The sequence below is a fragment of the Mastomys coucha genome, unplaced genomic scaffold (genome assembly GCF_008632895.1).
Source record: "Mastomys coucha isolate ucsf_1 unplaced genomic scaffold, UCSF_Mcou_1 pScaffold3, whole genome shotgun sequence".
Classification (NCBI taxonomy): domain Eukaryota; kingdom Metazoa; phylum Chordata; class Mammalia; order Rodentia; family Muridae; genus Mastomys; species Mastomys coucha.
In genome coordinates, this window is record NW_022196909.1 from 67774732 (window position 1) to 67799711 (window position 24980).

Below are 24980 nucleotides of genomic sequence, written 5' to 3' on the forward strand. Positions count from 1 at the left end.
TCTCTCTCTCTCTCTCTCTCTCTCTCTCTCTCTCTCTCTCTCTCTCTCTAAAAACAAACAAACAGAAAACAACAATCTAGAAACAGAAAAACAAAATGGAAAACAAAGAAACAAAAACTACCAAAACAAAAAAGTGCACAAAAATATAGAGCCTGTTCTGTGTTGGCCAACTATTCTTCCAAGAAGCCTGATGTGGTGTGTGGTTGATACACTTAGTGGCACCCCATTGTAGAAAGTAGGGTTTTCTCCATTTCCCATAAGGTATCAATGGCTTCTGGGTTAGGGGTAGGACTCTGCTTACATTCCCTTCGAAGTTTGGCATTTTTTTGTGGTTAGAATCTATACTGGTCTTGCGAATGCCTTCACTGTCTCTCTGATATCATATGTACATCAGTCCTGTTGTGTCTGAAAGATGTTGCTGTCTTGCTTGGACTCACGCATCCCATAGTATTTCTGCCTCCTCTTCCACATAGATCCCCAAGTGTTGAAGAAAATGGTTTGATGATGACATCGCATTTAGGAGTGATGCTCTTTCACTCCGCACATTGTCCAGTTGTCGATCTGTGTGTTAATTGCCATCTACTACAAGAAGCTTCTCATGAGGGTTGGGTGGTGCTCCTATCTGAGTTCCAGTCTAGAATGAGAGTGGAGAATAGTAGCAAATGGTTCTATGTGTTGAAGGGGTCACAAAGGGTTGGAGATGGCATAGAATGGAAGGTAGAAAAGGGCAGCAGGGAAGAACTAGGGGTGAGATCCTGGATCTTCAAAGACAGATTCCCAAAAGGATAAAGGTGGTCTAGGATGACCTCTTCTCTTAATCAAATTGGTTTCCAGCTTCTACATTCCTCAGATCTTCTGACAACTCCATGAAAAGTATTGCTTACTTTCAACTTTTTTCTCTCGCTTAGCATGAATTATTACTGGCTTTTCATCTGTTAATTTGAGTTGTTAGAACGCTTACATGAATAACACTTCTTCTGTTTATGTTTAGTAAAGAAAGATCTTCAGTTACTATTACAGTCAAGGAAGAATGCCTTGAAACCTCATAAATCACATGCACACAGAGACAAACATGCATATACATATAAATAAAATTGGAAACATTTAAAATTTATATCAATTTTAGATCCCTAAACTTTAATAGTAGAACTAAAACCTAGGACATCCATATTATCATCCTGAGGATAAATGTTTCTTGAGAAGCTAAGATTTATAATTCAGATTAATTATTATTACTCTCCAGTGAAGGCATTGTTACCAGAAATGGATTAAAATGTGTGGTATATATTTTAATAAAATTCTTACATTATTTCTCCTATTATACCTTCTACAAATTTTTATTTTCCTTAATATCTTCATATTTTTGATAATGCATTGAATTTGTCTACTATTGTAATTTTTATTAACTAAAATTGTTTTTAGACATTTCACATATACATATTGTAAGCCCCTCAAGGTGAGCCAGTAACCAGATTCCACCCCTAAGGACATCCAACCACCAGGTTCTGCCCATAAAACACTCTATCCTAGCCTCGCAGTGGTGGCACACTCCTTTAATCCCAGCACTTGGGAGGCAGAGGCAGGGGAATTTCTAAGTTTGAGGCCAGCCTGGTCTACAGGAGAGCCAGGGCTACGACAGAGAAACCATGTCTCAAAAAACAAACAAACAAACAAACAAAAACAAACAACAACAAAAACAGCCAGATGCAGTCCCCACCCTATAGAGTACAAAAGCCCAAGCTCTGGATTTGAAATCCCACCAATACCCACCCTGGAAAGCCACACACACACACACACACACACACACACACACACACAAGAAATTCTATATAAACCTTGCCTTCTGCTCTGCTGTTTCTTGCATGAACAGGGTTAGATAGCCTCTTGGGTTCTTCTCTGTCAAATCTCTTGTGTGAGCACTGTTATATGGTGTGACTAGTAATCCTTGTCTTTTAACTACCAAGATATCTATCTTCTCAAAACTGTTACATTTACACATTTTATACAGTGGCCACTGTCACCATCCATTGCCCTAACACCTCTATCTCCTCTCCTTCACTCCAAAGTCTCTCTCTGCCATTCATGTCTTACTCATTTTGGTTTTGACCTACTGAGATTAAACAAGGCCATCTGTGTTACCATAAGTTTGACATTAGTCACTGAAATCTGCTAGGCTTGGCAGTGGGTACACATCTAACAAGACTGAATTTATTACACTTTTTCCAGAATCTTGTTTGGTGATTGAGAGTGAGTCTCCTCTTCCTCGAATGATTAGTGGTTGGTCCTGTGTAGGGTTAGTACAGGAAGCTATGAGTTTGGGTTGGATATAAATAATGCCATTTTGTAGCTGTTCACCCAGCCTTCTTGTTCTTAGGTAATTTCATACTACATGGTAGTATCTAGGCAGGAAATTACAGGCAATGGTTTCAGTCATATGCCCTTAAGGAGTTAATAATTTAAGCGCCCTCTTTACTCCCTATCTTGTTGTACCCTCTTTTTGTGTTTCCTGATAGGGTAAATGGTGCAAACATAGGTACATCCTTTGTTTGGCACAGTTCATAGTTCTTAAATTCAGAGATCTCACCCATAAAGATACTTTTTCAGTCTTCAGAGATACTCTTGAATCTTAAACATCTTTGCTTGGCACCCCAGATTGACTTGGAAAAGAGTCTCCTTTTACTGTATTCTGCACAGTCTGGTTTCCTTATGACACACCTATGATGTCAATCCCTGGACATGTCTCTGCTTTGGCCACTTTCCTTCTAGCCTATGGTATTTTCCTGAGTGCTTTGACTACTAGGATCACTGATGATGGCTCTCAAAAGTGACCTATGTGACATAGAAAATGCTAATTTCACAGTGACCTTTACAAAAGCAAGCTATGCTTAGAAAGAAGAAAAGTTTGGTTTAAGTGAGTCAGATTTAGCTGATTTGAAGTTCAGGCCTAACTGGCTGGTTAATTAATTAATTAATTTTCATATGCCCCCTCTCCTAGTTTCTTAATATCATTTTTAGAATATTTCATTCAGTCCCATTAATTAAATGTATTTAAATCATATTTAATTATGATTTATGACATTATTAGACATCATTCTTCCATTGAGAGTCTAATTTTGCACTATTATTTCAGCATTTTAATTATTGTACTGTTTAAAACTTAATAGATTAAGCAGAGTGGGATCCATTCTAATCTGCCTTTTTACTTAAATCAATACTATAAGAAAATTATTTCCATCAAAATCCAAATGGGATTTTAGTTGGAGTTCATTTTAGAAACAAGATTGAAAATAGTTCTTTTGTAGCACTGAGATATTTTTGGCAGAAGGTTATGATACTCAATTTTCATTTATTTAAAATATGCTGTTATAAATAAGTAAAATTAGTAAAATTATGCATTTTCACACAAATTGCATATATTTCTTGTTTATTTTTAACCATTTTAGATTTTTGTGCTTCTATGAGTGAAATTTACTTTCCATTGTTTTTATTATAATCATGACTAATATTGAGAGTTTTTAAATGTAATTTTATAGAAATTGCAAGTAATACATACCTAATGTGCTTCATAAACTTTAATTCATTCCTTGTAGTTTCAAGAGATAATCAATTCATCTATAAATAGTAATAAATTTTATTTATCTTATCTGTTAGTATGAGGAAGTTATTTACTTTATTAATTACTAAGAGATTTACAGAAATTGGTTTAAATACCAACATATACTTTTTATTGTTGTTTTTATTGCTGCAGCTTGATAATCCAGAAATGTTTGATTTTTTTTAAGGAAAACATTCATTACATTTATTTATTTTGTTAGTTAGTTAGCTGTGGTACACATGTCATAAAACAATTGTTAAGAGAGAATCTCTCCTTCTACCACGTGGGTCCTAGATAGAAAATCAAATCATCAGGCTTGGCTACAAAAGCCTTTACCCACTGAGTCATCTCTTTGTCTCCCACTGCCCCCATCCCCAGTGATGTATGGTGCTGAGAGTGGGAGAAATATTCTTCTACAGGGAAAGAGTCCCCTGATTGAATACCAAGTGTTCAGTACTGAAGACATATACATACAAGTAACACTCTGTGGATTGAGAAAATTTTACTTTTATATTCAGGAATACACACACACACACACACACACACACACACAAAACAACACAGAAAAAGAGGCCACATATTTAAGAGAGAGCACAGGAGTGTACATGGGTGCTATTGGAAGGAGGAAAGGGAAGAGTGAAAAATGATTCAATTATATTTTAATTTCAAAAATAAGAATAAATACATAGTAATATTTATATGTTTCTTAGAAAACCAAGAAATGATGGGACAATTCTTTCCCTGGAGACTGGCATCTTCAGCCAAGTCCATCTACTAAGCAGCTGTATGGCCATAGACTTTCCACCAAATAGTATTATTTTTTGAATTTTGATAGTTACTTAATTCTTAGTGAATCTGAGGTTTACTTGAGCCATAAACCCTTTAAAAAATGACTGAGAAATGGAGATCATCTGTCATGACAAAGTTATCTACGTAAGTGGAGTTAGAAATTGCTGATCTATTTTATTATGTTCTTTAATGTGTTTCTTATAAGCAAACAAAATAGGAATGTTCTAGAAGTAGTTGACTTCTCAAATTGTATTTAATGTAAATATTTGACCTTTAAGAAAATTATGTTGCACCTGAGTCTTAAGTTCTTAGCTGTGTAGAATAGATGACACCTTGAGGTTGATGTGTATTTTGTTGACAGTAAATCTACTCTTATGGAGTCTGTTCTGTAGAGTTTGAGTCATACCTGCAAGCTTTCAGCATAGTCAGGAGCAATAAATGCCTCCTAATATCTTCTAATTCTGGCATTCCAGTGTTCCAACTTGCCCAGTGGTTGAGATCCTGCACAAGGTAGCTCTTCACTCCAAGGGCTCCTTTTAGCTGTGTACTCAATAACTTTATGAAACTGGGTTGTCTCCATTTAAGTCACTCTTTTACATAGACCAAGCTTGATTCATAGATCCATGGCTGTTGATATCAGAAGGATCTTAGATATGAGATATTCTAAAGCCTTGATTTTTTTCCTTTCTATTCTAAAATCTCATTCTTAAGAAACAAATAAATAGATGCCTTGAAATAAAAGGTCTAATCCTGGTTCAAGAGTTTGTTTCCATCTATATGATTAGGTGGCCACTATGTCAGTGGCAAGGTGGCTCACTGGGTAATTGTAGTTGCTGTCAAGCCTTCTAGCCTGAATTCAGGACTCTCTTCTTCCCTCTTCTTGCTCACTCTTCTAAATTTCCTATAAATTTAGATGCCATGTCTAAAAAAATTGTATATTATGAAACCAATATATGTTACTGTTTGTCACACAGTGATATGTAAATAATCACAAGTGTAAAGAGCTGTCATGGTAATAATAGTATTCATTCCTATTCATATATAATTCAGATATGCAAACCTTGCTTATCACCAAGTATTGTTACTGTCAATACCTCTCTGTACACAAGAAAACAGTCAGATATTGATTAGATAACTTCTCTCTGATCAGAAAAGGTGAACCTCCTAGAGCTGGACTTCCTGTATTGTCTTTTCTTTTAGCCTTTTACTTCCTTTCAAAGATTTGTCCTTAGTTTCTATTACATGAATATAAACATGATGTATTTATTGTTAACTGATGGAATTCTATTGTACAGTATCTCTTCTTGGTTGATTTATTCTCCTTCCACTGAGATAATATCAGGTTTTTGCACTATTATTACACAGATAATGATCAATGGGCAGTAAGTACAAGTTTCCTTACGTAAGCAAATCTTATTTGGGTAGAATGTGATGCACAGACAGGCATGCTGTGCATCTGTTCATGTCACATCTATTACTAATCCCACTCTGAAATAACCCATAGTGTGAGGTCTATCCCTCCCCAGATCTTCACTGGGGGTTTCACCAGTACTTTTCAAGATATGAAATTCCAGGGGTAATAAATTCTACAACATTTGGGTTTGAATTTCCTTTTCCTCCTTGGTGAGATGGTTATGGTTAATTCTGCTTCTTTTGATGAATTTAGACACTTGGATAACTTATATCCACTTTCTCTGTTTTCCTAGATAAGCCATTTAATCATATCTATTTTAAAGAAATAAATTTTTAGAAACTACTATTCAGGTAATATAGCTTTGATAAGGCATTGTTCTTCCTGGGCAATGGTATCAGAGAACTGAGTCTATATTGCCCCCATTTTCAACAGTTGTTAAGAAGACACTTTTTATACTTTTTAGTTAAAGGTGATTTATGTATCACATTAGTTACTGTTTTGTTGCTCTGATAAATTATGATGACCAAGGCAAGTTAAATAAGAAAGAACATTTTTGTACTTACTTATGAATCCAAAAGGATAGGAGTTCATTATGGCAAGAAAGCATAGTAGTATCCAGCATGCATGGATGCAGGAACAGGGAACTGAGAACTCACATCTTCAAATGCAGGCACAAAACAGAACAAACTGGAAGTGATGAGAGGCTTCTAATCTCAAAGACTTCAAAGGCTTCTAATCCCAGTGAAGTGCTTCCTCCAGAAAGCCTGCATCACCCTAACCTCTCCAAACAGTGCCCCCAACTAGAGACCAATGAAAAAACACCCAAACCACCATTTGTATGTATTAGATTGAAGTCCTGGATCTTGCTATACACATACTGAAGATTCTTATAGTAAGTTTTAAAAAATCAAGTACATAGATTCTATTTGGTAGTTTTTCATCTCTTTATGTTCCATAGTAAGTAGTCTGCTTTTTAAAGTTTCCAGCACTTCCAACAAATGTCATTCCTGAACTGAATTTGAAATTTTAAAGAAGACATTCTAATACTTCCCTGTTTTTATTTTTTACTTCCAATTCATTGTGTAATAGTGCTTGTGAAAGGTAGGTTATTTTACAATGTGTTCTCATTTTTATGGTCAGCTCGTCTTGAATAGTGCCTCTTTTGATGGAAATCCTTTGCAGCTGGTATGCAAGAGAAAATACATTAAATCTTCCTGTGTGCTTTGGCTTTGTTTGGGCCAAGGGCAACAAAATGATTACTTACCTGACCTAAGATCAAATAATATTTTTAGCTTCAATTTTTTGTCTCAGACAATATGCATACAAATCTCAAGGCTAGATTACTCAAATTTCTCAATAGAGACTAAGGTTCCTTTGTTACTCTCAGAAACTGGTATGACAGCCATATCTACCCTCCTCCCTTCACGTACCACAGAGAGTCTACAAGTTTTATGCCAGATTGCAATGTATGTAGAATTTTAATGTTTTCTTTAGTGTTTCTTCTATAGGTGTAAAACATAAACCCATAGATGCTTACCTATAAACAGCTGTCCATCTGTCCATCTTTGTCCCTTATGTAGGCACCAGCAGGTGATAAACTTCCTGCTTCTCATTATTGCATGTGAATGGTTTCCTTCTCTTTTTAGACTCATACATACATGCCTATGCATATACACACATGCATGCACACACACACACACACACACACACACACACACACACACACTCTTCCACAACTTGCTAGGATTTATATAAGATGGGCTAACATACATATATCCTCTAAGCTCATGATCTTATTAGAACAATGGTGTCGGTTTATTTCCAAATAATCTAACATAAAATCTGTTCCAAACTTTTGTTTTCTTTTTTCTGATATAAGAATAAAGTTATATAAATAATGGAATACGTTCTAGAATTTATTACCACAGGAAGTGATTTTCGTGGTAAGAGCATTTAAATGCATGACATCAAATCTTTAGTCTTTTAAACCAAAACTTCCAGTTACCAAGAACATAAATGGTGCTGGCGTCATGACAGGAGAACCTCAGAGTGCTTTCTGTAAAATCATTTCTTCTAGCTCCTGTGGGTACCCCATGAAATGTATGACAACTTCACATAGTTTAGGTTATGCTTCTGAGAGAATAACTATAGAGGAAAACAGAATGTGGGGAGAGGAGAGGGGAGAGGGGATTCTTGAATTTAAACCCAACAAGATTTTTCATATTTTTGAAGTACATATCTGTTGCCTCTCTCAGGGAGATAGAGTGCTATTTACAGTGAACAATATTAACCACTGAAAAATAGAGACTAAAGAAATTTGCACACACCAAAAAAAATTTAAAAATTAAAAGTCAAAAAAAGTGTCCTGGCTAGGCTGGCTAGGTATATAGCGAGCGGTAGAGAGGACACTTGCCAGGCTTAGCACCAAAAAGGGATGGGGTCAAGCATACAAATGAGCAGGACAAAAATATCTATTTTGGTATATATTTTTATGTGTAAAAGCTTCCTTAAGACCAAATAACAGGGTCATGACCATTGGTCACTAACTTAATTCCCATCTGAATAAACAGATGACCAAAATCACCATAACAGGCTGGGGATTGAGCTAAAAAGTGCAGAAGTCATAGCTAGGGCTATGCTGAGTAACATATATTAGGAATTTAATCTCAAGTCAGGAGAGAAAGGAACATGAGGAGAGCTGTTCTCCACCATCCTGCCAAGTGCCTCCTTTGGCTGTCCCCATCACAAACATGTGCACAAGTGTAGTTTGAAGTTGGTGATCTCACTCCTTACCCTTAAACTTAGGAAGAACTTCCTTGCCATCCTAATTATGGAAATATTTGTATGAATGAAGCATTTCCAGTGCAGTCCTTCCCCAGTATGAAATTTTAACATTATTGAACATAGTGCATAGACATATGATAGAAAAGATAATTCTTTCATCGGAACTAATTAGACATCTGGCATACACTCTTCAGAACTTCTTTTCTTCTTTCTTTCCTGTCATGTGTACCACTGTGGCAAATCTTTTTGCACTTAAAGAGATTTTTTTCCAAAAAGCCTCAAAATGAAGGAATAATTAAAATATATGTCACAGTTTTCAGCTCTGAGAAAACTGCTGTCAGAATCTCCTGCTGACATGACCTTTCTTTAGACCTAAAGTCTTTGGGAGAAAATCTGTTTCTTTGCTTTGTTTTTCCTGCTGAGATTAGTTATAAAAGACAGAGAAAACTCAAGTCTAATTTCCCAGAAACTTCAGAGCCCAGAATTACACACAGCTCTAAGAATCCCACCCTTCCATTACTCGCCAATTCAAGTCCTATTAGGTTTTGCTTGCCTACACCTTCCTCATTGTACTATGATTAGACAGGGATAAAGTGGGTCATAGAAGATCCAGCCAGTTGAGACGGTAAGAGCAAGTGTACCAATCCATGCTCATCTCGTTCCATGAAACTCTTAGTATTTTTTAATATTCTATTGAGGTGTGGCTTATATCTCACCTTTGACCATGAAACCTTCTGTGAACCTGGGATTGGTACCTGTGGAAAAACTTATCTGTTTTGTCTTTGTTTTGTTTTGTTTTTTAAGGAATATGCATTTAAAATCCAGACTTTAAGCCTCTTTATTTTCTGTGTGTAAATGTATGAGTGCTATAGGTCTAAAATGCAACTTATAAGATAAAGATATTAGCGATGTTGTTGGTATAAGAGAATTAAGTGATGCAAAAGGGTTTATTGATCACCCTGTTGGTATTCAGGACTGTTGGTGCTCTTGTTCCTCATCTGACACCTAGACATGCCTCCTATGAAGCTGTGTATAATTTGTTTTGAAGTCAATGTCCAAACTTCTGGTAGTCCGTACCAACAACCTGCTGGCCATGGTCAGGGATTACAGGCTTATTTTTAGCAGTCTTTCAAGACTGAAATGGAATTCATTCAAGGTTGACTCTTTGGAGCATTACATGCAGAAGGAGGGCAGTATTTCTAATTTTATCGTCTACCCATAAAATTCTGCTTTAGTGCAGGCTAATTTTATGGATTTTCAAAGTGTACTTGTCTAGGCTTACAGTTATCAAGACTGTGACTGAAACAGTGTAATTTGGGAAAGGTGGAGACTATGTGACAGCCTGGGGAATGATTCCGGAAACTGTTCCAAATAGCCAATTAGCAAGTGTGTTATTTCAAGATCCTACTATTCATGACATTATAAGACACCATCCTCCAGGAGGTGGCATTATAGGTGTCAGGGTGCCACACCCCCTTTGAGCGGAAAGACTCAAGAGCTTGTACAAAAATGTTTGTGCTCAACAACACTGACACATCACCATCCAAAACATAATGAAATTAGGTTCAAAGAATGAATATGCCAACTTTACTTAGATCATGTGATACCCTGTAATTCTACTGTTGCCAGTACATACAGTGACTGCTTGAAGCAAGTAATGTTGTATGGCAGTCATCTGTTACAGAGATCACGACCATAGTGTAGACATTTTATTTATTTTGAGACAGGCTCTCACCAAGTAACCTGACCTTGAACTCCTGATCCTCCTGCTTAAGACTCCTGAGTGCTGGGGTCACAGGAGTGCCACCAGGCCTGGCTAAACTGGCAGAATATGCTATCTTTAAGTTACATGCTTAATGAAATTAGTTTTGGATAATTCTCAGTTTTCTTTGAGTCTCTAATTTAGAAATTATTTGTTGTACAGCTAAATAACTGGTAAGGTTCTGAATTGGTTTTGGTTAAGTATAAAATGTGACTTACTCCTGTTGAAACTTTTCCTTTAACCTGTGTGCATTGTCTCTACACTCTTAATCCCTAAGCAAATTTCTTCATGTGAGCTAATTCAGACTTTCTCATTTACATGGAAGCACAATTATAACATCTAAACCTACAGAGAACTTTGCAGAATTTCATTGAGCTAATCTAATTTTACATTACATATTTGTAGAAAGCTTGCATTTTTTTACATAATATTTTAAAGTTTGTTTTTTATTTGTTAGAGTGACTTTTTTCTGGGTAACTGTACAGCAAGGATCTAACTCATAACATTTTAAATCTCTTGTTTCAACTGCAATGAGGTTTTTCTCCATGATACATTTTGAAATCAAATTTTCCTGATTTTCTTTAGAAAATTTATTATTCCTTAAATAAGTGGATTTTTTTTCCACTGGGAATTTTAGTTTTATGTAATAGTGTCTACTGAGTCAAGCCAGCCCAGAGTCTGTCTTCAATGTTCCTAGGGCTGCCTGGTAAGTTCTCTATGGCCCAGCATAACCAATAAGGGAATGGTTGCTATGAATAATAGGTCACTTTTTTTACTTATGAGGCTGAAATTTGAGAGGACAAATAATCTCTTAAATTGAATCACTTCTCATGAAAGAATTTACAGTATGTTAAAATAGACTTGAAATGTGTATAACTACTGCATCACAACAGTGATTTATCATTAGAAGTTACTCTCTAGAATCCAGCATAAGAGTTAAGTCTCAGCAATATGCAATGTTCCATGTGAGCATCTCTGGGACCTGAAAGGTGTCTCATGCCTCTGTATTTGGGCTTTTAAATCACACCAAACCACCTATAAGCTTTTGCCACAGCTTCCCCCGTTTCAGTGTCATTTGCCTTACAATTTATGGAAAATTTTGTTCTAAGCTTTCTTAGTTGAAAAGAACAAAATGTGCATTAACTTTTTATTATTATCATTAACATAGAGTTTAGTGAAGTTCCTGATACTAGAGAGAATTATGCCAACCTCTCTATTATTTGTTCTCTCTATGAATCTCTCTGTCTCTGTTTCTGTCTCTCTGTCTCTGTCTCTGTCTCTCTCTCTCTCTCTCTCTCTCTCCCTCTCTCCCTCTCTTCCTTTCATGCACTCTCAATTACATTGGGGAGCATTTCTTCACCATTTTTTCCTGTTAGGTTTCTTTAAAGTTTTTCTAGGAGGTCATAGGATGTCAGCCATTATGTTCAGCATCTGTCTTGGCTATAGCAGTTTAATTCCATATTTTCTTGTAGGTTCTTATATTGATACCTTTGAAGGAGAGGGAACTATTTTTAAACCTATGAACTTGTATGTTAAATATATTTGACACTACTTCTTGCACCATACTACTTTAGCACAACAGTCCTTGAGAACCAGCTGCCAATGGCAGAAGGTGTTAATGATGAAACAGAGACACAGACAAATCTAGGATTGTACAAAATGAACTTACCAGGGATATACGGATAGAAATATATCTTGGGTGTCAGCAAGACAGGGCAATCCCTGCCTCTGCACCACCCAGTGGGAGATGCAATACAAAGGTGGTTGCTGACCGAATGGGCCTGCACCTGTAAGAAACTGGAGCACATTGGTCCAGAAGCAATCTGAGCATTCACAGCTAGAAATGTGGGATAAATATCTTATGATTTTCTTTTTACCCTTTATCATATAGATTGTATAGCAGTGGAAGGAAATCAGCACAATGGTCAGGTCAAATCATTGTGTTCGAGTCAGCTGTGTGGTTTTACATATGTCTTCCTGGCCTGGTGCCCATCACTCATGTTTTCAAGATCTTAGCTACTTTCTGCTACAGCAGTCCAAGCCCTGGTGACCTTGGATAGTGCAAGATCTTCTTCTTCCCTAAGCCCACTGTTGGATGGACTTGTCAGATGAGTAGATAATTTGTCACCCCAGAAATTATACCAACAATTAACAATAAAAAAGTAATAATTCTACCCAAGTCCAGTCTGGTAACTTGGGGTCACTTATAGGAACATGGTTGAGCGGTTATTTTTACAGAAGGATGGGAAACATGTAAATGGCTACACCACTGAAGAAATGATATCCTTCCTCTCAGCAAGTGCTAGATAGATAGATAGATAGATAGATAGATAGATAGATAGATAGATAGATAGAGTCAGAATGAGGTCACTTTCTTGAATCCCACTCCTCCTGCCCAGCAAATGTTACTGAGTATGTCTTTATAGAAAGATAAGGCCTTATAAACCCCATCTCCCACACCATAATGGAACATTAATGAGATCGCTCTTTCACAGGTCTCCTGCAACAGTAATAGCTACTCAGAGTTCATGAGGTTAAGGGTTACATCATTCTTTGAGGATGACATAGCGTTCTGCAAGACTCCCTCTCACTGACCCAACCAGCACTTTATTTTGTTCAGTTATATGATTTTTTGTTTATGTTTGTATAGAGTTCCCACTATAGGATATAAGATATTGAGCAACCATCTCCCTTCCTTTTACACAGCATGGTAAAGAACATGGTTTATGATCAAAACTATCTAAGGTGTGCAGACAATTGAACAGAGGAAGCACTAAAGGTAATTTCATTTTCCCTGGTTAAAGGAACCACTTCAGGAGTAACTGGAAGAAAAACAAATGGAGTTGTTGTTATTGTAAATTGGTTAGGAACCAGATGTCAGAATGGAGAATTAAGGAATCAAGTCTTATCATGAAAGGACAATTGCTGCCAAAGCCCTAAACGACAACTACAACAAACCCCACCACTCAAAACAGAAAAACCAAGCCACTACTGCCTGAGACAAAGCACCAAGGAGAGTTTGACAAACTATAGGATTGTGAAATGCTCAAAGAGGAAATGCCGAGCATTGGAAGTAACCTAATAGGATTTTTAAAAGATGACCATGGCAGAGATCGCTTGAAGCTGAGATGCTGACAGCTGTCAGGTGTTATTCATTAGAAATGCTGGATGATACCCATGTTTCCCAAAGTCAGGCTGTGACTTTTTGAGGAACTGGTATGGTAACATAAACAACACATTTGTTTCAAATACAGTAGAGCAAGATTTAGGCAAAGGAGGCAGAAAGGTTTCTGTTGGTTCTTGTGGCTCTGGTGTCTCTAAACCTCTGATGTATTTATTCACATAGGCTCCCTGGAGGTTCACTACACTAGAATGCACGTTCTGATTGTCAGAACTGTCTCAAAAGTCTTGCAGGTCAGTAGCATATGGAGTAAACTTTTTCTCAGCATGGAACACAGGGGTGTTAGCTTTCATTGTTTTTGATCTAGAATCATCTAGGAAGGCAGTCTCAAGGAACAATAGTCTAGATTAAGTTGAGCTAAAGCTGTGCCTTCCTCATTCTGCAACCTTCCTAATTCTGCAACTCTTTAAGGTGACCCCAACCATAAAATTATTTCACTGTTACTTTATAACTGTAATTTTGCCACTGTTATGAATCTTTACAATATACAGGATATCTGATATGTGACCCATCTGGGGTTGCCACCCACAGTTGAGAACCACTGCTCCCAGGGATCTTTCTTGTTTCTGTCGAGTTAAGTGGGAGAACCTGCCTTGACTGTAGGTTCATCATTTTATGGAAAGGTTCCTGGCCTGAATGAGAGAGGGGGGTATGATTACCAGCATGTGCTCATTAATTCCTCGCTCTCTGCTCTTGACAGTGGATGTAACGCCACTGCTCCCCGCGCCTGCCACCTCTCCTTGCCTATGATCATGGATTCAAACCTGTAATTCTGAGCCAGAGAGACCCTTTCTTCCTTAAGTTGCTTTGCTCAGAGTAATTTTAATCACAGCAACTGAAAAGGAAACTGTCAGTCAGAGAACTGACATGACTTGGTTCAGTGTCAGAGGTTAATTAGAGAGTAGGGGGACTGAAAAGTTCTTGCGGCCTTAGAAGGAATGGAATAGTTTGAACAAAAGGGTGACTGACCTTGCACAGACTGGCTTTGCCAGTGAATGATGAGGCTCTGCAGTACCTGTGAGCTTTTTCTTCAACTTATGTCAACATACTTTTGATTTAGGGCCAATAGATATTTTCTTCATCACCAACACGTTTTCCTGGATCTCCTTTTTCATTTGCATTTCTTCCAAATGGGTTCTTTTCTTCTTTGTCTGTACTCTGTATTTTCCACCTTGCCTTGAGTTGTTGCTTAAAACCGCTATGGTTTTGAATAATGACAGGCTTCATCCCACATACTATCACACATAAACAGCAAAGGGCAAAGGGCTAATGAGTACAGTGTACATGGCCAGAGAGAGATGGGTTAATATTTAACAGGGACCTCAGAATGTGTGGGCCTCAGAAGGAGATAAGCTGTGGGTGCTTGAGAAGGTTTTCACCATTCAGGTCTGATTTTCAAAGACTGTTGACCCTGACTAGACTTCTGATTAAACAATATGCTTCCCTTGAGTTACATTATGAGTTAATCAGCCTTTGTGTGCCAGACTGGAGGTTATATCATCTTTTCTGTACCCTTATTACACCTTTAAAGGTGCATTAGAGTTGTCACATATGGATCTGTAGGCAAATAGCTGGTATCTGTGACTGAAAATGGAAGTCAAGTACTAACTAGTGACATGGTTAACAGGTGACTTGGGATGCCTAGTTTACCTAACAATTTTAATTGTGTCAAAGAAATCACATGAAGAAGTACATCCTCATAAAAAATAACAGTAGTAAGATCTTTAATTTCTCAGCAGTGTAGATCTGACCTATATAAAATCTCTTGCAAAGTCAATAAGATAGTAACTGTAGTTCTATTCCTGGAAACTGAAGCATCAAGAAGTCATTGGAGTTCAATCTGTGGTTCCGAAAAGCTCTTCTATTACCCACGACTGCCTACACAGAACATTAACACATCCCTTTCTACCTTTGGAAAAATGGCTAAGGCTCCCAAGGGAAGAAGTGAGAGAGATCTCACAAAACTTTCCATCCACAGAAAGAACATAAAGGTCATAAGCCATATGTCCTGGTGTGCTAACAGAAAACAGAGGAGAGATGACATCATAAAATGTTCCTATCTAGAGGAAGAAGAGAAAATTGATACTAGAGAAAAATCTACAAGGATCACAATTTCCATAAAAGAGATGGAGTTCATTAGGGGACTGGTGCATATCCAAAGAATATGGAGACATAGAATAACATAACAAACAATATATTGTCTTTCAGTTTTGACAAATTCAGATTCAATAACTGATCTGTCTCTCCAACACACACCTACCTTTGCTTGTGTTTTTGTCTTGACATTCTTAATCACCACCATTTTAATATGTACACATTTAATTGTGGACTAAATCCTTTAGCTCTTCTAGTTCCAAAAAATAATGTACATAGTACAGGATTAAATAATATTATCTATAGTTACTTCTGATGATCAGTACATAATCTCATCGTGAGTTCACAAATGAAAATATAGCAACACACAACTTGTATCATAGGGTATAGAGGAGCCACAAAGTACATCAATTATACAAAACTTTATGATTTGATCATTTGTGTGTGTGTGTGTGTGTGTGTGTGTGTGTGTGTGTGGTGTGTGTGTGATAGAAAGTACCATACATTGTAAATAGAACTGACAAGCCACTGGCTCCCAAGAGCGATGTAACTGGTATGTTATTTTCTACTTATCCGAATGCTGGATAGATACTCTGTACGTTTTCAATAATAAAGCATAATCTAAGTCGACATGAATCTTAGTTCAACAAAACCTCCATGCCTTTGAAGCAGCAGCCTATTTCTTGAAGAGTGTGCTGCTGTGTGTTTCCTCTGGGCGTTTTGCATGAGTTATAACTCTTAACCACAAAACAGCCTGCGACATGAGCTGCTGTCATCTTCATTGTAGAGTGGAGAAGACTAAGAGAATTTCAATGATTAAATGGCTAACTAGGAAATAAAAACCACAGACAGCATCCTTCTCCAATAGGTCTCTCATCTCTGCTATAGCTGCAGTGCTCTAGTGCTGGGATTTCTGGTGCCTGGCTCATACAGTATCTGAATGCCTGGCTCTGACACACACTTTATACTCACGCACCTCTTCTATTTCTCTGGTGTTTCTTGTTTTTCCTCATGATGTCCATTTCTCTACACTGTATGTCTCATTAAAAAGTGGGCTGGTGAGATGGCTCAGCAGGTAAGAGCACCGACTGCTCTTCCGAAGGTCGTGAGTTCAAATCCCAGCAACCACATGGTGGTTCACAACCATCCTTAATGAGATCTGATGCCCTTTCTGGTGCATCTGAAGACAGCTACAGTGTACTTACATATAATAATAAATAACCCTTTAAAAAAAAAGTGTCCCATCAGACCTTCAGGTCTCTCCAGTTTTATACCATATCCCATCCAGTCATGAAAGTTCTTTGTACACTTTGAGATGCATTGTTAGATCTGAAAGTCAGAGTTTACCCTTCTGAAAGAGAATAAAGGCTGGCATCCCAAAGATATTTGGACTTTTCCTAGAAAGTTGAAGGAAAGAAAGTCCTTGGGGAAAGTGTGACACTGAGCTGTTATAAAGAACACCTCATGGACACTAGGAGAACATCCAAGTGTGTTTCATGGTTTGCTGTGTTTTGGAGATCCTCTTGTAATAGTGTAATGTGTTTCCTTCTACTCACTTGAAAGAAATATCAGAACTTTAAGTTTTGCCTACCAGGCTCCTTTTCAAGAGATGACAGAGCTCTATCCTTTTAGGTTAAATGACTGCCAGAGAACCGGGCAGACCAGTGGAAAACTGTTGATCCCTTGAAGACACATCCATGAATTTCCCTTCTCTAGCTTTTTAATCATTCTAAACCCTCAAAAAAAGAGAAAGTCAACAAGGAAATCAGTAGCAGATAATGGACGCTTTAGTGTATAAACAATGAAATAAAGTGATGTGCCTGGCCTTGATTATGTATATTCCATTCTATATTTCTTGTAGAGATTTTTTGGCCCATTGCAAGTACCAAGTACCAAGTGCTGTAGATTAAGGTATTTCTGAGTGAAAAGTAGTCTTTGGAAGTAAAACTAGAAGCTCAGACATATATGTGTATTTCAGAATCTGATTAAGCCACCAGAGTAAGGAAGAAGTGTCCGTGTTGGGGCACACTTCTGAAAGTGCTGTTAAGTGCACACGTTTTATGTAAGAAGGCTGAAGCAAGCAGTTCGTCTGTGTTCTGCCAACTTAGCCATGAGCCTAATCTTTGTTACAATTTCCGCTATTTTTAGTTGAGATTTGGAAGCATCTGGAAGTGGCCTAGTTAGCTGGAAACAGATGGCATGCTCTGCTTCTTTGCACGGTCAATCAGGAAAGTCCATAGTAGCTGCTCAACCGTGCTTTCTGATCATCCCATGCTTCTCATTCCTCCTAGGATTGGTTACATTGGGGTGGTTGGTGGTGATGGTGACTGTCTGAGTGTGTGAAAGTGACCTACTTGACAGTGTAATATTTAAATTAATCACAGAGTATTAGTGACTTTCCCTGATGCTGGAATAAAATACCTAACACAAGCATCTTAAGTAAGTACGGGTTTCCTTGGATCTGCAGACGGAGGGTACAATCCATCATGGAAGAGAGTTCGTGGCAGCAGCAGTTGGCAGTATCTGATCATATTGTTCCTGCAGTTAGGAAGCAAAGAAGAGTAGATGCTACTGCTCATCTCACTTTCTCCCTTGCATTCAGTTTAGGGCACCAGTCTATAGAACAGTGCAGCTCCCCTAATTAAAACTTAATCTAGATAAACACTGGCCTTGGCCGAGGATTGTCATCTAGCTGTTTTTAAAAGACAGTATTAGCCATCATACAGTGCTTAACTGAAAAGCACCCCCAGTCAAAACTCAGAGTTATTTCTTTTTCCTTTTTTTTTTTAACTATGTGAAATTTTCAAATTCTTACTAGATCACAGAGAACAGACAAATGCAGAAGTAGTTTTACAACAAGTGTTCAATTTTCTTGGTAATTATAAGAGCACATATGATCCCCTGGTTTAAAAGACTGTTTCACCATGGAAATAGAGCAGATGTGTCATGTACTTCAAAATGCAGTAGTCTTCATCTTTAACTTAGCATGAGCTGCTAGTGAGCCCTCGGTCAATGAAAACAACATTAACTCTTCCAATAGCAGCCTCTCCTCGGATCAGATTCGTGTCACTACCGCAAAGTTCCCTCACACATTGTTGGTGCAGTAGTATAGACTTCTCTTATTGCCTCCACACTGCCATCTTTCCCTATTTAAAGTTTTGATATTGTCATTATCTGACCTTGCATTATCCAATTCCTATTTGTTTTATAATAAAATAGAATGGCCACAAAACCCTGCCTGGCACATGATGACTTAAGGAATTAAGAATCAAACCATTCTTAATTCCCTTTGCATCATATCTTAAGTGTACTCTCATTTGTGATATACTATTATGAAACAAATATAGGTTACTGTGGAAATGTTCATTATAAAAACATAAGATGAATGCATAATCAAATGACCATTTCGCCTTAAAAAATACTAACCATTACTGTAGAAATATTAAAGGAACATATGTCATAAGGTTTTAGATGTGAAACAGAACCTACATATTTCTCAACAATCTACAACTCACATCCAAGTTTCCTAAAACTAATCAGAAAAGCCAGTGGGTACATAAAGTATCAGCTGTTGATTAATGAATGACAAGATCAGAGACAGGATCTGTTTTCTGACTCAGAGAACAGTGTCTTCTTTGTTGCAATAAATTATTTTTGTTTCAGTTGTTTACCTCAAAAGAAAATTGTGCCACGTAAAAATGTGAGGATCAAAGTGTGGGATTAGTGGCACCTGCAAGTGACTGGTTCCCTGTCACTTGGAAGATCCTTCCCTTAATACATCAGACCCGTATTAAATGCCAAGACATGGTGCCCTTCCATTATTGAGTACTAAGACTGTGAACAAATTATAGTTTAAATTAAAATATGGAGAGTCCATAGTCTAGTTAATAAGGTACCAATGCTAATTTCACAATTTTTGACAAATATAATCTATATTATATGATAATATAGAATAGAAAAATTGGAGAAATTGGATAAAAGAAATATGATAGATAAAGACCTCCATGCTCTTGTTCTTTTTTTTTTTTTTTAATTGTTGTTTGACCCAGAAAGTCTATATAACCCTGGCTTGTCTGGAACTTCCTATGTTGACTAGGCTGGCCTTAAACTTGAGTGATACTCCTGGCTCTGTGTCCGACAGAGGTGAGTCATGTCTCACCATAACCAGATACATTCTCCTTTTTATGTGTATGTGCAGCTGAACTATATAAAAATGAAATGGTTATTAAAGAAAAAGGAACTTAGTGACATGTGATGCCTGAGGTATCTCTTCACAACAAAGATGAATAAGATAGATAAATAGACAGACAGACAGACAGATAGACAGATAGATAATAGATAGATGATAGATATATAGATAGATTAAAAAGTAGCTACTCTTTATTGTTCTTTTATTAAAACTTGATTTTTTTCTTGTGTGATATATCCTGATTATAGTTTCCTCTTCTTTTACTTCTCCCAGTTTCTTTCCATCTCCCCTCCCTTTCTGTCACCCACTAGAAAACAAAAAGACTCCTATGGGAGAAAAATAAAATAAAATATATTAAAATAAAACAAAAACAAATACACTGAAATATGACAAAACAAACAAAGAGAAGGAAAAGAGACTGAGAAAGGGGACAGAAAACAGATATAGATGCAGAGACCCATTTGTTCACACACTCAGAAAGCACCTAAAGACACTAAGCTGGAAGCTGTACAGACCCAAAGGACTTATAGGTTTAAAAGAAATATATACATTAAAATAAAATAACCCCCAACGATGCTATTGAGTATTTTTTTTTTGACTGTTGACCACTGAGTGTGCAGTATTTTGTTTTTTGACTGTTGACCACTGAGAATGCAGTATTTTTTTTTGACTGTTGACCACTGAGAATGCAGTATTTTTTTGACTGTTGACCACTGAGTGTGCAGTATGTTTTTTGACTGTTGACCACCGAGTATGCAGTATTTTTTTTGACTGTTGACCACTGAGTGTGCAGTATGTTTTTTGACTGTTGACCACCGAGTGTGCAGTATGTTTTTTGACTGTTGACCACTGAGTGTGCAGTATTTTTTTTTGACTGTTGACCACTGAGTATGCAGTATGTTTTTTGACTGTTGACCACTGAGTACGCAGCCTGTCCTTGCACATGGTCATAAAGCTGGAGATTGTTTCTGAGTTAGGGATGAGTATCCACTTTTCCTTTTCAGCTCTAGGACCACAACCAGGGCAGGAATCTGCCTCAGTTTCTATGTGTTCCTATGTGCATCTGACCTGTTAGTTTACAGGGCCCTGTTTCCATGGCATTTTTTTGAAGTATTACATCTGTGGCCATCAGGGCTCTGGGTATGCCCCAATGATAGAGTGTTTGCCTAGAATTCCTAAAGAGCTGAATTCAGTCCCAAACACTGCACAAGAGAGAGGGAAAGAGAAAGGGAGGAAAGGGAGGGAGGGAGGGAGGGAGGGAGGGAGGGAGGGAAGGAGGGAGGGAGGCAGAGATTACCTGTAGCAGGAAATAGTTACGCCCTCCCCTCCACACACATGTGCACAAAGAAACTTGCACACACTCAGGTGTTGAACACTTGTCTCAATATCCCTCACTCCCTTCAGAATTCTGCATGGTTTCTGTCAGCCCTCAGCCCCTTGCTAGAAAGTTCCAGAGGGCAACAGCCCACATGCTGTGCTCAGTCTGGGTCACACACAATGCTCCAATTCCAGGCCTCACTGTCAACCAGTAACCTGCCTTGTTTTCTGATCCCAAGAATCACAGTGTACTTCTAATGACTTAAAAGGGAGTTAGTGGGTCCTCAGAAGGAAAAGAAGTGAGAAATCTAAATTGCAATGCTGGGTTCCTTTTCATTAATTAATTAATTTATTCACTTTATACTCCAATTTCAGACTCTATCCTCTCCTCCCAGTCCTACCCTTCAAATCTCTCCCCCATTTCATACCCAAAGAAACTAAGCAATGCTGATTTTTTACGCTTAGTCCAAACATTTTATTTGAAAGTTCAATCTTAATTACAGTAGGATTTGAATTCTAAACATTAAGGTATGTGTATATGCCATGCTCACACCATAGTTTGAATTCAGATAAATATTCCATTAGTTTTCAATACGATATTAAGCTCTGGGGACACATTTTTCTTATTTTCAGAGCAGTGGGCACTGAAGGTACAAATTTATTCAAAAAGTATTTCAGCACAGTGCAAGTGTAAGGCATCATTTGAGATCACATCATAGATAGCATGATCACTTTAGTTGATGAGGTAAACAATATAGTTAATGATAATGCAGTTAATACAAACATGTTATAAATTTTAGAATTATGAAGACTGGTCTTTAAAGTTCTCACAAAATGATCATCAACAAAAATGATGCAACTGAGGGTTCATAGATATGCTAATGATCTTCATTATTGTACTCATTTCATAGTGTATACATTAAGCCACTATGTTGCCTATCAAAGATTATATATGAACATATTCATGTATTCACATATAAGTACATATATGTTTATTTGTTAATTATACCTCAGTGTCCCAGGAGGAAATAATCAAAGCAGACTAAGAGGAAAAATGCAAATGAAATGATTTTTTTTTTCTGGTGTGACCAAAAGAGCAGGACTACTTAAATTAAAAAGTAATAAGTTTGTATCTCAGACTTAAAAGAGATAAAACTAATAACATATCTCTTGAGATCCATCCAAAAGCCAAAATGTTAGTCATTGCAAAAGTTGAAAAAATAAACTGTCATGTGGACGTTCAGCAAAGCACTTAGCACTCAAACAGTGCCTGCTAGGACCACAGGTGCATCATTCAGTGTCCCTCCACTAGGTGAATTCTATACTTAGACTCCCCGTCTAGGTGCCTGCAAGGTTGACCAGACTGAGTAAGTCTCCTCTGCTCTAGGTTCACTAGCAGAGATACAGTGTCCAGTGTAGCCCTCCACCAGGAAAGCCATCCTACAAGACTTGCTCACTACTTACTCTGAGCAATCCAGTGTCAGTGAAATCTTCAGATTCTCCCTTGGAGGACTGAGTTTCCAGGTGTACAGAAAGAAAACTTTCCTGAGTGTGCATGTCTCATTGTCTGTTTCCCCTTCTCTGAGTCCCTCCTTCTTGACTTCTTAAAAATGTTTGCTGGGCCAAGCATCATACAGATTTGGCTTAAAATCTCACCATTGCCTCTTTGAATATATTACTTAAAATCTCTGAGCCTTAGTGTCCTTATTTTTCAAGTATACTTAATAATTCCAAAACTGCAGTCATTAGCCAAGTCATGGATCAAAACCTGGATGACAACTGTGCTTCTGTTCTAGGGTTGCTGTGTATCCAGTGCATGAAAACAGCACCATTCAAGCATAGTCCAGAACTCTAGTGATGGCTGATGAAAAGTCAACCACACACAAAGCAACTGAAAGAACATTATAGACTACCTCATTTTTGCTTCTAGTTTACTGTTATTACAACATGGTTCAGTCTTAGGTAGAGCACAGCTTGAATTATAGGTTTGATACTTAGCTAATTTCTTCCTTTCTCTCCCTATAGGAACATATTTAAAGACACATGTAAATCTCATTTAAATTGCTTACATTTTGATGGATTGTTCCTCACATCTTGAAGATTTTATAAAACCAAAGAGATTCATATCATATCTTCTTATAGACCATATTTTTATGCCAAGCTTATAATATATGACCATTTGATGGATCCTAATATAAACCAATTTCTAGGGATACATTTGTTGTGTAAATTGGGTCCCTTTGTTCAGATTGTGAATGTATACATTTAAACAGTAAGGCTAAGGCTATTAATGTAGGAACCCTAGCAAGAGAGAAAAAAACAACAACTTCTTTTCAGAGTTAAATGTAGGTATTGAAGCAAAATGCTGGGTCCATAGCAAGTATACAAATATATGTGCATGTTGAATCATCAAGTAGATTATGAGCTTTTCTAGGCTTGCTCATTAAGAATCATTCTGTCTTTGAGATACCCTGCCTGCTTATTTCACAAATCTCTGCTCTTGAAGCTACTCTGTTTAACAACAAGGATATTGTAAATCTTTTGTTTTTAACACATGACAGTATGTTCTATATATTTAGATTCTATGCCTTTCTGTATATACTTGTTTTTGACCAACCCAGGCAGAATCAGCCCAACTGTTCTAGGGTATCCATTCCCTTTACAAAACTTAATTTCTCTGGTGTAAAAACAGAATCAAAATTGGCTGACTAGTGTCTTCTGCACAGCACTGTCCCACTATAGGACATGCGTGCTCATTTAGACAAGCTGTTCTGTGAAGTTTTATTTAGTCCAGAGCCAGTCTCCAGATTTGTGAGTGTGACCTCCCTTCCAACTACTAGGGTTCTTCTCTCCCTTATGATTGCAGCTACTGCTTCTGCTCTGTCAGTTGTAGCAATTACAAGCAACCCTGTGCAAAAACAAGATGTTTCTCAAAATAGATGAACAGTTGGCTAGGCAGAAAAGAGATACACTATCAACAAAAGTAGGTCTGTTCTCTGGTGATGTGTTGCTTGTTGAAATGTAGTACCATACATATGTAAGAGTGGGCAGGAAATGAATGTATAGTATGTGTATGTCCTAACATAAACTGCCATTTTACTATGAAAAGGAACTGCTGCAGAAACTTAATGTTTTACTCTTATTCAAATTAAGACATGTAAGTAAAGAAAGGTATTGGGTGCCTGGTTTCCTTATATTATTAATGAGAAAGCTCAGTTCTGTAAGTTAGTTACTACTCTAATCAAGTGAGGTCAGCAGATGTTTCTGGTGCCATGGCCCAGGTCTGACCACACAGCTTGTCCAGGGCAGGATGTGGAGGTTTCATTGTGACACTTTTCCTCCTTTTGTTTCAACTGAGAACCAAAAGTAGACCTAGTGATAGCTACTCTCTGGGCAGAGACATCCTTCCAATATCCTGGAGTTATCAAAGATGACAAAAGTACAGCAAAAGAACTCGCCACTCCAATCAATTCTTTTCCAAGCAGTGATGAGGTGATGCTCCCTTGGAGCACAGCTTGGAGGAGTCCTGTGGGAGAGCCCCGCCCCAGCTATTCAGTTTCCTGTTGTTATTTGCAGAGAGCTGAACTCTGTGGAGGGCCCCATCCTGAAAGTGACACAGGCAGATTCAGATCCTGCTCCCAAACTTCACTGCTGTTCCCTGCCTCTTCCTACAGTGCACCAATATGCAGTACATCAGGATCTGTTGTTCACCTGTATTGCTTGTTTTACTCTGAGCACTCTTGATAGATAAGAAATGCAGCCCCAGGGTCTTGAAATCTTGCTTCTTTTATCTCAGCCTCTCTATTAGTAATATTGTTTATTTCATGTTTTTACACTATACTATGGTTTTCAGAA

General features: G+C 37.5%; 1 protein-coding gene and 1 long non-coding RNA gene across 20 annotated transcripts in view; one reads left to right on the forward strand and one right to left on the reverse strand.

The window, feature by feature from the left end:
* The window catches only part of LOC116075545, a 5770-nt gene extending 5142 nt beyond the window's left edge, over positions 1–628 (reverse strand). Inside the window, exon 1 of the long non-coding RNA XR_004112589.1 lies at positions 302–628. This is a non-coding gene — a long non-coding RNA (uncharacterized LOC116075545). The remainder of the gene's footprint in view (positions 1–301) is intronic.
* The window catches only part of Kcnh8 (potassium voltage-gated channel subfamily H member 8), a 413545-nt gene that overhangs the window by 262875 nt on the left and 125690 nt on the right, over positions 1–24980 (forward strand). The window lies entirely within an intron of this gene.